General features: G+C 42.4%; 1 long non-coding RNA gene across 2 annotated transcripts; it reads left to right on the top strand.

Moving 5' to 3' along the window:
* The first annotated feature begins 479 nt into the window (after positions 1–479).
* Positions 480–12,616, top strand: LOC123362947. 2 transcript variants are annotated; one of them, XR_006576654.1, is made up of 4 exons: positions 480–852; positions 2,299–2,403; positions 9,779–9,996; positions 10,376–12,616. It is a non-coding gene; the product is annotated as an uncharacterized LOC123362947 (long non-coding RNA). The 2 variants fall into 2 exon arrangements; XR_006576653.1 differs by lacking the exons at positions 9,779–9,996; positions 10,376–12,616 and adding an exon at positions 3,283–3,569 and having other exon boundaries at positions 487–852.
* The last annotated feature ends 726 nt before the right edge of the window (positions 12,617–13,342 follow it).

Here is a 13,342-nt window from a genome sequence, read left to right as displayed (position 1 = left end):
CCTTGACTCAGTATCCCTGAGCTGTAGGGGGTCCTGCTAGAACTTTTGTTGTCTTATCTATTATAATACTGAGCCATCAAACTTAATACATTTTGGAATGACATTTAGAGACCTTAAATTAGTATAGTTGTAGCTCCCCAAGCTTCCTTTAATCTGGATGAAATGTGGGATGATTTAAATGGGTCCACTTCCTGGACTATTCTTATTTTCTTTATAAATGTAAGCAGAGTCAGAATGAGCTCTCCGCTGACATCTGGTGGTGAGCTGTGGAAAAGGACTTCAGAGGCTGATCTCATTTGCATGGGCACACCCACCCTGCCCAGCATGATGGACTGCTTGCCCAAATGGTCACTTTGGTTGCTGTGGGATCCCCAGTCTCGTTGTTATTGGGGCAGGAGTAATAATGGACTGTTATCCTGGTTATGTGAATCAAGGACAGTAGAACTGTACTTGGCATTTTATGACGGAGGGACTCGCCCTCAACTAAGTAGCACTCACTAGGCAAGGGACATCGCCAAAGCCCTTAGGGAATTAAGAGAGGTTGGGGACAGGTATTTGTAAGGGTTAGTGTGGGCCCCTTCTGAGGGTCCTAAAATCACTGAGAGCTGTGTTAAGTGGGGGGGCCTGAAGATAAGTTGGTAAGCAGCTAGCAGAGAGATGTGGTGAGCAGAGTGGATAGCAGGGTGGCTGGCAGAGAGATACAGCTAGCAGTGAAGATTACAGCAGAAATCGGCCATCAACTCAAGCAGCAGAGCATGTAAGATGCCTCCCATACGTCCCCCCACTTCCACCCAGGCTGGGAGATAAATGTTGCAGAGAAACTTCTGAACTCTGAGGGCTGCACTGAGCAAGGTCAGAAACTGTGGGTGGGGTTACTGTTGGGTTGCTGGACTTAAGACCCTGGGGGGAAAAGGACACTGCCAAACTTACTTGCGGGTGGGTCTTTTGCTCACAGTTTGTGTTATGAATCCTGTTTGTGGTGTTTCCCCAACATAATGCCGCATTGTTGCCCTCCTTTATTAAAGGCTTATTGCTACATTCAGACTCTGTGCTTGCGAGAGGGGAAGTATTACCTCTTAGAGGCACCAAGGGGGGTGGTATGTAATTGTCCCACGTCACTGGGTGGGGGCTCGAGCTGGTTTTGCATTGTGTTATTGAAACAGAACCCCTAGATACTGAACCCGGCCCTTGTTGCTGCCAACTCTGATGGGCAGAAGGGTTACATAAAAATAAACTTCTTAGAGAACAAGGAGGAAATTACGTATTAGTTAACAGCATGTTCCAGATGAGGATCAAAACATTCTGTCAGCTATTAAAACAGAAAAACAAAATCTGCATTCATATCTTTCAAGCATGCCTGTGCCAAAACAAGCTGTAAATCGCTGTTGCTATACATTATGCATGGAGTATGTAATGTTGTTCAAATTTGATTATGATTGATGACAAATATATACATATGTATAAAATTGCACATGAGATGTAGTTTTAAATTCTGTCCTAATATTCTGTGCTAAAATTAGGAGTGTGTGTGTTTGTAAGAAAATCATCCTTTTTAAAAAAAAAAACAGATCTTTTCCCAGTGGGCATTCGAAGGTGTTATGTAAAAAAGCATCATTACCCAAATAAGTTGTTCCAAACATGTATGAAAAATGTTTAAGGGCCATTTTGGAACACATTGGATGTGAAAGTGACAGCAGTAAACTAGCAAATAATCATAGCTTCACTGCCAGGATTTGGCCATTTATCTGTCAAGCAGACCTTAGCAGATGACAGACAAGTAATAATTCAACATAGTTTGGACTAGTTCAAGGATATTTCATCCAACTATGATACAAAATAAACCTTGAGATTTGCTGAGTGGAAACATTTAGCAACAGAAGCAGGATGCCAGAATGTCTGTGTAACATTCTTAATTACAAAATTAACATTTCAGTGCACAAGGTTTTAACAACAGTTCCTGGAGCCCATTTATGAACATCAGGAGCACACATGTACATACAAACATTGGGCCAAATTCTGCCCTTAGGCAGACACACAAGACTCCAATCTGTGCATATCTGAGTAGAATTTGGCACTTAATACCTCACAGATAAAGAGAAAAGAACTTGGTGCAGCCAGTATCATACCTAGACCTTTATGTTTGGTCTCAGTGCTGTCCTGTATAACAACCACGTGGGGGAGAGGGCGGGGGGGAGAGTGCATGTACTCCCACACTGCCTCCCAGGAGCAGGGTCTGACCTTTACAGAATGTCAAAGACACTCTCTGATGACACACCCTTTTCTCACTTTTGACCTCAGGAGAGCCCTGCTCAATGCTGAAGAGAAAATGGAATGACTATTGCTGTGGGGGGAATCTCACATGAAATCCTCAGGGTAATGGTTTCAAGGGAGCTCAGATCAGAGGTAAGAGGAGGTATTTTGCAATGGAAGAGGAATTTAGTGTTTACCCATATTATAAGAAATAATAATTCTAAAGAAAAAGATAATTACACATTTTTACAGATAGGGTAATAGTGAGTGTGCATTAATGGGTGGCTATGCGATGGTTGAGGAAACAGACTCTATAATAAAACTAGAGGTGGTTGAAAACTGAAAACAAATTGTGTGACTATTTCAAAAATGGCTAATGCTTTTTTAAAAATTTCAGAAAAACTTGATATTTCAAAATTTTGATGAAAATATTTGATCATCAATAAATGTTAATTTTGTAGTTGGTCAAAAAATGTTTTGTTGGGGCTGTGTGTCAAAATTTTGAAATAAAATGCAGGTTTTCCACTATGAATGTTAACATATTTGGGTTTTGGTGCTGGACTTGATGTGGATACCAATGAATGGCCCAAGCGTAGATGCATTCTTCATAAACTTCTAACCGACTGTATTCTCTTCAGCTGAAAGGGAGTGGGAACAAAGCTTATTCATGGACATGGTCACAGTGGGCACTCACCAGCAACTACAGGCAACTCTAATAAAAGGCTAGACTAGTGCTATTCTGTCTGATCAGATGTAGATTTCAACTCATTACAATTGTTTTGAGTTAATTTACTGCCAGTTACCACTTTTATAAAGACTAGTTTGGACAATGCCCAAACATTTGTTCTAGGCTACACACATTTGCAGTTTACCCTAAGCTGATCCCTGGGGTAACACAAACACAGGTGTTTGGAGTTTGGAACAAACATTTAGGCAATGTGTAAACCAATTTTACAAAAAAACACCTTATATTTAGGTGTTTTTGCTTGAATTTGAAATAAATAATTACATACACGCTGTTCTGACTTGCAGATCCAGTCTGGTGACAGGCGTGGCACTTCAATAATAAACAAGGAGAAAACTAAACATACAATCAACACTAAGAAAACAATATAAAAATGACAAATTCTTACACAAAGATCCACACAAAGAATAAGCAGAATGCAGAGACTGTACTGTTAGACAGTCACAGTAACAACAATACTTTATTTTAATTTACCCAAAGGAATGAGACCAAAAACCAAATATTGGTACAACCAATTTCATGTCAGGCAACCAAATCTGAAGTCTTCACTGTTTGTGAACAAAAGGAGGGGGGAAATTGCCTATCCTGATTTTGTGTAAACATAATATTCTGAGCCTGTAAAGAAGAGTCTGAAATTAAACTTTTATTTGGAAAATGTTATCCCTATATATAATTATTGACTATACCACCTAACAATCTCTGGTAACAAGAGTAATCCATTAAGTCATCAATAACAGTAACCAACTGTATTCTTTATATTCACTTGGAATTGGAGTTAAATATTTTCTGTAAGGGTTTAACGAAAAACTTTATAGTGGGACATGTACATTTTCTACTGTATGTGGGTTGACTAGTGCTTTGCATATTTCCTAGCAGATTGCTATCAGTCAACTGTTGTATATATTAGACAGCTTCCTTTTTACCATTGTCAAGGAAAGTTCCAATATATAAGGGACAGAACCAACATTTAAAAGCAAAAGAGAGAGAAGCACAATAGCAGTAACTCTTTAAACACAAATGAAATACTGGTGCCATTGAATGTCTGTCTAAATGAAAAGCTCTACCTCAACTGGAAGTTACAGGCTTGAAATTACAAGGTGAAAATCTATTTGTTGTGTTCTGCAAGAGGTCAGACTAGATTCTAGACTATGAATCAGTCAATGAGAGAGTTTTGCCATGAACTGCAATGGGGCCAGGATTTCACTCCAGACATAGAAAATCTTCAAAAAGGATGTTCTCTCTCTCTCCCTGAGTCTTTTCTTATAGAGCACTGGTAAGAAATATGGGTGATGGAGTTAGATGCATAGAGGATAAAACTGTTCCATTTGCTACTCCTTTAGCCTTACTGGTGAAGTAGTCCAAAATAATTCTAATGTGAGGATATCAGAATTATTTTGCAGTGGTGATCCTATTTATGATAACATTCTAAAGCTGTGAGCATTTAAAATATTTTCCATGAGACATAATGTTTATGACCTCCAGAAAAAAGTTCCTTCACTCACTGGAACAAGAAGCTGGTAAAATCTCTTTTGAATGAAAATCAATATTTCCTGTACTCCAGTATATCTTAAGTGCACACAACTGAAGATCTGATCGAGGATCACTTGACAAAGTCTTTTATGCAAGATAAGTAACTAATGGGAGGGTTGAAACCATGGTTGAACTAACGAATTAAGGTAAAAGTCTCCTGCATTCATTGCCTTCAGCATTGTTAACACCACACTCTAAACACTCCATAATGGCTTTCACTTCCACTTCCAGCCAATACAAAAACGCAATATGTACTCTAATTTCATCAAACTAGCACTTTAAGACAAAATCTTAACAGTGACCTCTTATGTCAGATTAGCACAGGGGTAGGCAACCTATAGCATGGGTGCTGAAGGCGGCAAGTGAGCTGATTTTCAGTGGCACTCACACAGCCCAGGTCCTGGCCACCGGTTGGGGGGGGGGAGGGTTCTGCATTTTAATTTAAATGAAGCTTCTTAAACATTTAAAAAACCTTATTTACTTTACATACAACAATAGTTTAGTTATATATTATAGACTTTTATAGAAAGAGACCTTCTAAAAATGTTAAAATGTATTACTGGCATGCAAAACCTTAAATTAGAGTGAATAAATGAAGACTCGGCACACCACTTCTGAAAGGTTGCTGACCCCTGGATTAGCACATCTCACTGTCACACATTCCATACATTTGGGAGGTTTTTCTGCTTTAATATTGCTGATGTTTAAGATACTGCTCAGTGACAATAAGAAGTCTCATGGTGAGTTTCTTCTTTGTTATACCTACAGATCTAACACATTGGAACAAAAACATCTTCTCTTCCATTATAGCAAAACTATCTGACTTGGGCATTTTGGCTCTTGATCTTATGTTTCTAACTTAACTAAATGCAAAGCAATTAGACAGACATGGTGGGTGAGGTAATATCTTTTATTGAACCAACTTCTGTTGGTTAGAGAGACATGCTTTTGAGCCACACTGAGCTCTTCTGTGGCTCGAAAGCTTGTCTCTCACCAACAGAAGTTGGTCCAATAAAAGATATTATCTCACCCACCTTGTCTGTCTAATATCCTGGAACCACCACAGATTCAATTACATTGCATGGAAAGCAATTACTCAGCATAGCCAGTTATCTAGATAGTTTCTGTTCTTCATCCCTAGGTTTCCAGGTTTTTTTCCCCTCACTTTGGGTTTCACTTATTTAGTTTTGAAGGACCAACTGACAATAACTTAGGGTAGGTCTATACTTACCGCGCGGGTCGACGCGATAGTTCGAACTCCCCACGCGCTCTGGTCGACTCCGGAACTCCACCACCGCGAATGGCGGAGGCGGAGTCGACCTTGGAGCCGCGGACTTCGATCCCGCGGCGTCTGGACGGGTGAGTAGCCCGAACTAAGGTACTTCGACTTCAGCTACGCTATTTGCGTAGCTGAAGTCGCGTACCTTAGTTCGACCCCCGCCCTTAGTGTAGACCAGGCCTTAGTTACCATTCTCTGCCTGCTACATGATGCATAAGTGTATGTCTGCTCTCTGCAATGCAATCTGTACTGGATCACAGATGCTGGTTCCTCGATAGTTACACAAGCTAGCAAAGCAAAGTTCATGATGCATGAGTTTTCAAGAACTCTGCTTATACATGGAATGACAGAACAGGGATAGAACTATTCCTAACACATTGCAGAGAAATTAACAGGATCTCTTTACCTGAGGATGCTGGAGGATCCTTTACTCCCTGGGCTAATTAACCCTTACCCTGATTACACCAACAGAGTAAAGCATTGCTTCAACTGGTGCCTCACCAGGCACTGAATATTGATTGAGCATATCTTTGGAAGACTGATAGCAAAATGGAGATGGCTTCTAAAGTGCAGTGATAATGGCACTATGTCCTCCATCTAATTTCATCACGTTGCGTTTCACACATTTGTGAAAGCAACCGAGGTTTTTTTCACAGGGAGAGAAATAGAAAGGCTGAAAGAGCTACTGTATTTCACTATCCCAAAACCCCTGAGATGTAAGAGCTCAGCACTGTGCAAGTGTCAGGAAAGCTAATATGATATAGGAGGCCCTCTGACAATACTTTTCAGCTTGCATCAGCAAAAGGCAAGAAAAGCATTAACTGAAATCAAATGGCCAACAGTGGCTGCTATAGGCCACAAATCATACTAAGTATTATTTGACTTTGAGATACCTGCTTCCTGATTATGCATAATGCTGAATTATTTCATCATATTTGGTGTGGCACATGTGAGGGAAATAGGAATGCTTAAACTTCAGTCATATGATACCCCTTTAGCTTTGACACTTATCAAACCACTTCAGATATCAGGACATATATTTTTTTCATGGACTAATAAAAAATATTGCAGCATACTTTATAAGAAAGCTTCTAATAAGCAATCATGAATTAGATTCAGAGGAGTAAGTAGTCTATAGTGTCATAGAACCAGGAAGTATAGTGCCCAAGAAGTATGGGAGGTAGGTAGGGGGCTAAGAGGTAGGATTACTGATTTGGAAAGTATGAAGCAAAATGCTGTGGTAGAGGCTACTAGAAGGTAAGGGTAGGCTGATGTCCATGGGCATGTCCTTATTTGTTTCTCATAGTAGCAGTAAAACTCTTGATCAGCTACCTAGGATGTTGGGTCTTCCTTACTTTCCTTGTCTATTCAACTGTGTCACAGGGTGATCTGGGCCTTTAGGAGAGTTGTAAGTCCCTGCTCTGATCTGTACCTAATTTCCTCCCCTATCGAGAGAATTGCTGGCCTTGTTTCCAGGTATCATGTATCTGTCTGCTATCAAAGGGCCTGCTGAAGATGCAGATATGGTAATATAAAAGCAGGTTATGTTCTTCACTGTGAGGAGATATTTGAATGGGTGTCAATAACTAATTCCACTTGTCCAGAGATGGGATGGTGCATCTCTAGCAGAGACAGAGCCAAGGCCAAAGACCCCAGAAGATCAGAAATGGCTGCAGTGGCCAAGGAAGGGTGCCATGTGGGGAGTGCCCTGGAGAAAGTCAAGGACCTGGAGAGAACCGTTCTTGGAGGTGAATGACCATGTACCTGGGCCTAACCAGAGCAGTAAGGACCCATCACCACCCCTCAACAAGGAGTTGCTGTCTGGCGAGAGACACTTTGTAGAAGAACAAAGGAGTGACTCGACTTTGGACCAGATTTAGGAACAAGTCACTTGCATGGATGACACAGTACTAGACCCTCAGCTTTTGAAAGCAATGCTCCATTTTGAGCTGGTTGAGGACAGGGCTTATCAGGCCATGAAGGACACCAAGATGGGGGAGGTGAGAATGCAGCTGCTTATGCCCAGGAAGTTCAGGGGTGGGGGGTGCTCCAATCGGTCCAAGCAATACTACGCAGGTGCCACTTTGGGAGAGAAAAAAAGACACTTGACAGAGTGACCGTGCAGTTCTACTGGCCAGGCATTCACTCAGAAGTTATGCCCCAAGTGCCAGTGGACAGATCCCCAAAATGTCCCAAAGGCCACACTGGTACCATTGCCCATTACACAGCTGCCCTTTGAAAGGATAGGTGTTGACCTGTTGGGCCCATTGGAAAAGTCCACAGCTGGGTACAAATACATACTGCGATCCTGGATTATGCCACCCAATGCCCTGAAGCCAGCCCACTCTGATCAGTTACAGTGGCCACTATCACTAGTGAGCTACTGAAAGTGTTTTTCCAGGTGGAGATGCTAACAGATCAGAGAACCAATTTCACTTCACAATTAGTGAAGAAATTGCATGATGTACTGAGGGTCAAGTCTTTGAAAATGTTTGCATAACACCCTCAAACTAATGAATTAGTAAGTGGTTCAACAAGACATTGAAGAACACATTGAAGAAGTTTGTAGTCACTGATCCCCAACACTGGCACTCCCTGCTCCCACCTCTTCTGTTCACTGTCTGTGAGGTGCCCCAAGCATCCACTGGTTTCTCTCCATTTGAGTTATTGTACGGGAGGCAGCCCCAGGGAGTTCTAAACCTCCCCTGCAAGACACGGGAGGAACTGGACTCCAGAGCAACCAGAATGGTATGGTACATTACCCTGTTCTGAGGGAAGTTGAAGTCTCGGGAGGGATTTGCAAGGGAAAACCTGCAAAGGGCACAGCACAGCCAAGAGCAGACCTATAACAAGGGAGCCCATCTACACAAGTTCCATCCAGGGGACTGAGTGTTGCTCCTGATGCCAATATCAGAATCAAAGCTATTGACCCAATGGTAGGGCTCCTTTGAGGTGGTGAGATGAGTGGGGGAAGGTGACTACATGTCCCAACAACTGGGAGGAACAAAGGACCCAGGTGTATCACACCAACCTGTTGAAGGCATGGAAAGGACATGAAGGTTTCCTCATCACCACATGTCTGCCCCCCCAACCCCGAACTTGGCCTACAGGCTCCAAGATCCTACCCCTGCTCCAGTAGGGAGGCATCTGTGGACCAACCAAGTGCAACAAGTTTGTTGGCTGGTTGCCTCATTCCCAGAGGTATTCTTGGTGTTGCCCAAGCAAAAACATATGGTATCCCACCATAATGACACTGAACCCAGAAGAAAGTTGTGCAAGTTTCTGTCTCCTTCCAAAGAAGCTGTGGGAGACAGTGCACCAGGAGCTCTGGGCCATAGTAGATCTAGGGGTCATGAAAGAATTGCATAGCAAATGGAAAAGCCCCATTGTGCTCATGCCCAAACAGTATGGGCCAACACAGTTCTGCGTTGACTTCTGCAAGGTGAACGCAATGTCAAAATTCAATGCATACTCCATGTCAAGGGTTGATGAACTATTAGAGAAACTGGGGGCAGCCAAGTATATAGCTCAGCCTAACAAGGGGGTATTGGCAGATTCCTTTGACACTTGAGTCTAAAGAGAAGACTGCCTTCTCCACTCCCATTTGGGTTGTATCAGTTCAAGACCACATGCTTCAGGCTCCACAGGGCCGCTGCCACCTTTCAGTGGCTGATGGATAGAATGCTATGGCTGCATGGGGCATACACTGATGCCTACATCAATGACAGCATATTATACAATGAAGAGTGGGCTGACCATATAAAGGCACCATTCAGCAATATTACAAATTCTGAAAGAGGCAGGACTAATGGCCAACACAACCATGTGCTGCCTAGCTGATCAAAAAGTCACTTACCTGGGGTATACAGTGGGAGGAAGACAGTTACAACCCCTGCTGGGTAAAGTCCAAGCCCTAGCAGACTTCCATGTCTCCTCCACCAAGAAGCAAGTTTGCTATTTCTTGGGATTTGCAGGACACTATCAGCAATTCATCCCAAACGTTGCTACCATTGCCATCCCTTGGGTCGACTTACTAAAGGATTCAGCACCCAAAAAACTCTGTTGAACAAAAAGCTGTGAGGAGGCATTGAAAGACTGAATGAACCAGGTATATAGAATTGATGCAGTTTGGGAAAAAATAATCTCAGTGAAGACAGGCACAAACAAAGCAGATTGGAGAAACACAACCAAGGTAAGAAAATGTTATCAGTCTTATCTATATGTGTTGTCCCTCTAGATTCTATAAGTGGTTGTTGAAGGGTGGAGGGTTGTGGAGTTGCCTTGTGGTTGTGGGTTAGGGTTGCAGCAGGCTTCCCTTGCTGGGGGAGGGGGAGTGCCAGGGTTTTTTTGTATTTCCAAGTTGGTAACCCTACTCCCAAACCTGCTAAGCACACTCCAACCACAGAGGAGCAGGTTAAAAGGAGCTACGAATTCCAAAGAAAGGGTGGTGGACAGGCTTCAGGAAAGATTGGGGATTGGTCCTGCTTTGAGCACGGGGTTGGACTAGATGACCTGCTGAGGTCCCTTCAAACCCTGATATTCTATGATTCTAAGAAGTAATCCTTCTCCAGGAAGTCAGACAGAAGAGTGATCCTGAACAGGGACCACAGAGCAGGAAAGCCCCACATGCGGAGCCTTCTCTAACCACCATTGCCTTTGAGAACTCCAAAGTCAGGTAGGGCCTTGCACCTTTGGACTCTTTTGGTTGTACTATACTGTACTTATGGACTATAAGGACTATGCCCCAAACTGAAGGAATCTATTGGTAAGAAGTAGCCCAGGGAAGCAACTTAGACTGACTTCAGGGAGGATCCTGCTGGTGTTGCTTCCAACAGGGCCGTGAGCTGGGACCAGGTGGAGATGGAAGGCCCAGGTCCCCCTACCAATCCCCTTAAGGGCCTAGACCCAGATGTAGGTGGAAAGCCAAAAAGATGCCTAGATTGAGGTCAAGAACAGGTGCTTCTACTGCCTGGACATTGGGGCTAGAAGTTGACAAGGGGCTAGAAGTTGTTGGATGTGCTAATCACTAGGCTGCCCATCCCACTGAGCTCCATATCGCACTCCCCTACACCTCAACTGCCACCAGAAAGCGGTAAGCTGTTACAGTTGCACCTAAAGAAGAGGACTTTGTGGACCCCTGAGAGCAAAACAGGGTACCCCTCATACAAGGGGTGACAGGAGAGGTCACATACGGAGGGCTGTGGCCCAGGAAGGGCAAAGGAGTTTCATTGCCTCCTGAACCAAGGGGTGATGGTTGAGATTTGTGATATTTGCATTTGGATTTTCATTTACCTAAGAAAGTGAAATTGTTTTAGTTTGGCCAAAGAGACAAACTATTCTATCAAGAAGAGGGAAACTGAGGCAGATAGACCAAGTAAGCCATGGTTACAAGCTCATATAAGAACTTGCTTGCTCATCTGTGTGTCCCTGCATAAAAGGACTTAGAAGAAGAGCAGGCTACTGTGATTTCCATGCTCTCCCTCTGTTCCATCTCTTTCCTTTGTGAAATTTATCTTCTCCATTTCTCCTCTACTCTTTCATTCATTCTTGCATCCCAGTTATCCTTGGAGGAAAAGGAACAATAATTAAAGACAGAAGGGGAACAGGAGGACTGATGCTAGGACTCAATGCCATAATGTTAATTAACCTTACGGCCTTTGCCATAGAATGAGAAAAGAATAATACCTAGCTCTTAGCACTTTTCATCAGTAGATCTCAAACCATTTCACAATCTTTAATGTCTTTATCCAGAAACACCTCTGTGAGGAAGGGAAATATTACATTTTACAAATGGGGAACTGCATGATTATAATGTTGCTTAGAATGCACAGATTGTCTCTAACACTGAATTCTCTAAAATCCTTTCTTGAGGGGCAAACCCCACTAGACATACACAATGTACCTTTTCCTAACTGCAATTGCTTTTTGAAAGCAAAAGTTTCATTCTTGCCTGACATACTTGGAGGGGGAAACAGGGAAATGAGTACGAACAATTATGATGAATAGTTTCTCAAAAATTACCTGTTTTCAGTTTGGAGCCTTAACAGTTATCTTTGCTGAGTCAGCTGACCAAATGACACTGACAGACATTGCCATGATGAATATTTCTCCCCATGTTCCATGCTCCCTGTTTTGGTACAGTCAGAAGACAGTCAGCTAAATCTGGATTTTAACTTTTTTAAATATTGATCTTGACTTGTACCCTGCCCTGTGAAGTAAACATGTTATTATAAGGGCTGGCAGGGAAAGATAATTTACTGTGCAATCTGGTCACGAACTTGGAAGAATGGATAACTGAGAAATACACCATGCTGATAGCTGAACATTGGAGAAAAGAGTAAACTTAAAATAAGCTTTCTATGTGTGCTAAATATCCATTCTGATATCACCTGTCAGGAGATGCTGGGCATTATATGCTTGTAATGGACTTCCAGTTATCACAGGCAGAGTTACCCATCGGATATGTGACAGAGGGAGCACTGAGTGCTGAAGATACTTACGTACAGGGCATTCACTGAAATTTGAGACCCTGCATTGTCGGATGAAGTAAGGAAGTCTAAGTGAAAATAATTATCTAAACTGGAATTTGACTAGGACTTTAGAGTGTAATAGAATCTGTAATGACCTCAGGTACTTAGAACCTTGTTTTTATATCTCAGTTAAAAGCAGCATCTCCACAGCTCTGTGTCGTTTACCATCATCAACGACTTAGATATTGGCATAGAAAGTATGCTTATTAAGTTTAGTATCATCTGCAAACTGGGAGGAATTGCAACTGCTTTGGAGGACAGGGTCAAAATTCAAAATGATCTGGACAAATTGGAGAAATGGTCTGAGGTAAACAGGATGAAGTTTAATAAAGACAAATGCAACGTGCTCCAATCAGTTTCACACATACAGAATGGGAAGAGACTGTCTAGGAAGGAGTACGGCAGAAAGGGATCTAGGGGTTATAGTGGACCACAAGCTAAATATGAGTCAACAGTGTGATGCTGTTGCAAAAAAAGTAAATGTGATTCTGGGATGCATTAACAGGTGTGTTGTGAGCAAGACACGAGAAGTCATTCTTCCACTCTACTCTGTGCTGGTTAGGCCTCAGCTGGAGTATTGTGTCCAGTTCTGGGCACCGCATTTCAAGAAAGATGTGGAGACATTGGAGAGGGTCCAGAGAAGAGCAGCAAGAATGATTAAAGGTCTAGAGAACATGACCTATGAAGGAAGGCTGAAAGAATTGGGTTTGTTTAATTTAGAAAAGAGAAGACTGAGAGGGGACATGATATCAGTTTTCAGGTATCTAAAAGGGTGTCATAAAGAGGTGGGAGAAAACTTGTTCATCTTAGCCTCTAAGGATAGAACAAGAAGCAATAGGCTTAAACAGCAGCAAGGGAGGTTTAGGTTGGACATTAGGAGAAAGTTCCGAACTGTCAGGGTGGTTAAACATTGGAATAAACTGCCTAGAGAGTGTGGAAGTAGAGAAAGAACTGACAGGGATTTGTAGGGGTTCTTAATGCATGACAGTCTCTGTTAGCAAGAGTTAG

The sequence above is a fragment of the Mauremys mutica genome, chromosome 2 (genome assembly GCF_020497125.1).
Source record: "Mauremys mutica isolate MM-2020 ecotype Southern chromosome 2, ASM2049712v1, whole genome shotgun sequence".
NCBI classification, from domain to species: Eukaryota; Metazoa; Chordata; order Testudines; family Geoemydidae; genus Mauremys; species Mauremys mutica.
Note: the sequence above shows the minus strand (reverse complement) of the source record. Positions and strands in the feature narration are given on the sequence as shown.